The sequence below is a fragment of the Penaeus chinensis genome, chromosome 31, assembly GCF_019202785.1.
Source record: "Penaeus chinensis breed Huanghai No. 1 chromosome 31, ASM1920278v2, whole genome shotgun sequence".
NCBI lineage: Eukaryota > Metazoa > Arthropoda > Malacostraca > Decapoda > Penaeidae > Penaeus > Penaeus chinensis.
The window spans coordinates 33,742,616-33,745,115 of NC_061849.1; the positions used below are offsets into that span (position 1 = coordinate 33,742,616).

The 2,500-nt window shown below is 39.0% G+C and overlaps 1 protein-coding gene across 4 annotated transcripts in view; it reads left to right on the top strand.

The window, feature by feature from the left end:
* Positions 1-265: 265 nt before the first annotated feature.
* LOC125042266 (AP-1 complex subunit sigma-2-like) overlaps positions 266-2,500 on the top strand; it is a 31,418-nt gene continuing 29,183 nt past the window's right edge. For all 4 annotated transcript variants that reach the window (XM_047637820.1, XM_047637818.1, XM_047637819.1 and 1 more), the window contains exon 1: positions 266-401. The gene's annotated coding sequence lies outside the window, so the exon portion shown is untranslated. The remainder of the gene's footprint in view (positions 402-2,500) is intronic.

A 2,500-nucleotide genomic window follows, 5' to 3' on the forward strand; every position in this document is an offset into this window, starting at 1 on the left:
TAGACAGACAAACCGAAACAGAGAGAAAACACACACACACACAAACAAACAAAAAACACAGAAAAACATACCCACAAACATAACAAACAAACAAAAATACACATACCCACAAACATAACAAACAAACAAAAAATACACCTAAAAAGAAAAAACACAAAAAAAAACAAAAACGAATAGATCACCTCCCGCAGTTACGCGAACGGCCCCATCGGATTGAAAAGTCGAATCCGCGCATGCACCTTCCGCGAACGCCTCAGTGTCCGACGTCCGCTCCGCCCTTTCGGTCTTTACGTGGCAGAGGACTCGCCTTTACTTTTCCCCCTTTTTTCTTTTACCAACTTCCTTTGTCGTGTTGGGGGTGAGATAGGGCATTGGATGGTCTTCAGGGATTAGAGATTAAGGTGAGGAGTAAGGAGTAAGTGGAGAGGAGGGGAGAATGGATGAGATGAGAGGGAAGGTTGTTGAAGGGACGTTTTCTTAGGCAAGCAGGTGGGTCTCTCTCTCTCTCTCTCTTTCTCTCCTTCACGAAATATGTATTTTTTAAGGGAAATGAGGTCGTCAGTTACGTAGAAATGGTGATTTGTATAATCAGATGGTCGTGTGGACAATAGACTCGCATAACCACTAGGAGAGAATAGTCCAATCGTGTAGGAAGTTCAGGAGAATTTTTATCTCGTGTTTTGATAGTGACATGACAGGTGACGTGAAACAAGGACAGTTATAACACGGGCCAAATTCTCCGGTTTAAATACTTGTATTGCATTGGTGTGTGTGTGGGGGTGTTATGTTGTATTAACGGTGACGTGATTTATGGTAATTTTTTCGGAAAACCTCCGCATAACCGATCGTGGCGATTTTGGTAGGGATGGATTCCACTCGCTGTCCACGACCCAAACATGTCGAAATTATGCTGCAGACCCATTCGTGACAATATTGGCCCCAGTAGCAAGGGAGGGCATGAAAGATAGAGGGAAATTGAGGGGTAAAATATGAATGATTTACACAAAATCAGACACAGCCCCCTGTATTAGATACTATAGTGTCTAATGCAAAGGGCTGTCCCACTGGTGATCCCCCTTCAGGGTACTACAACAAAGAATCCTCCATGTGTTTGTGGCAGGGTAGAACGCATGACCGACATGCAGGAGCGCCTGTTGCTGAGTCGGTCCGATGGTCTGTCCTGCTATACATACGTGGTTGATTCTCTGTTGTCCAGGGTGGGGGTTGGGTAGCAGCAAATTCCATTGGGGGTTGATTATATATTGACCTATTTTCTGTATATTATTTGTAATTTACCCTGTAATTAACCTAGTACTATTTAAGGCCTCTCCTTACTGTCGGGCCCAAGATTGTGGGTACTAGGGTTGGTTCTGAAGCCTAATTTCCATATTTTTGGATAGCAGAGTGTGAGGGGAATCCATCGAAACCAAATCCTTTGCGATCGGTTATGTGAAGGTATTCAGAAAAATTACTTATTTTTCCTTTATTTCTGTATTAGGTTTGATTTAGATGCATTGTCAATTTTTTTTTTTATTCCTATATTTGATTTGATTAAAAAAAAAGACACTTGATTCAGTAATACTAATGACTTTGTTTTGGATGGATAAAGATTGCAGGAGAACCCCAAGTGAATGTAAATGAAGCCGTACATGAAAGGTAAAAACCTAAAATAACCAGAATTAACGGGTAATTCAAAGAGAATCTTTTTCAACTTATGAATATTCAGTTGTGATTTTCTGAACTGATTGTAACTTCAGCATTCATGATAGATTGTTGAAGACAGCAAAAATAAAAACTTAAGAAAGTTATAATGTTAATGTATAAGGTAATTTTGTATAGTTTCAGCTTCCTGCAGCCATGTAGGACAAGGTAATATTTGCCTGTAATGGACAAAATGACACTTGTTCATCTATAGTATTACCTTTGCAAGGTGATAATAAGAAAGTTATGCAACACCTAATACTTTAGCATACATTTTCACAAAAAGTAATGGCACTATGATTATCAAAGAAAAAAACACTTATTAATACATGGAATAATCTGCCAAGATAAAAATTAATGTTAGAAGTGAAGAAACTAGGTCATGACAAATGCAACAGGTGGCATGCGTATAGGCATGATTCTGGGTCAGAATGCTAGGTGGTAGTTATAGATGTCATAATAATGGATGCTGCTCTATATTCTGTGTGCTGTATTTGCATAAGTTTTCTGGCTCTTCACTGAGCTCTTAAGCTACAGCCTTCCACATTTGACCTAAACCTGGTTTTGAATACTTTTATTGAGAAAAATAAATTGACTTGGTTGGCATCAAAGGCAGGGGCAAAGTATTCGCCTGCAGGCAACCTTGATAATAACCCCCAATGCAGTGACCAATGCATCTCAGTTATTTTTTTACATATTAGGGTTAAAATGGGATTTTTCATTTTGCTAAAACCAATGTTTTACTTATGTATTGCAAGAGCTTGATATTGCATGTAAAAAGTAGATTCCATTGTCATGT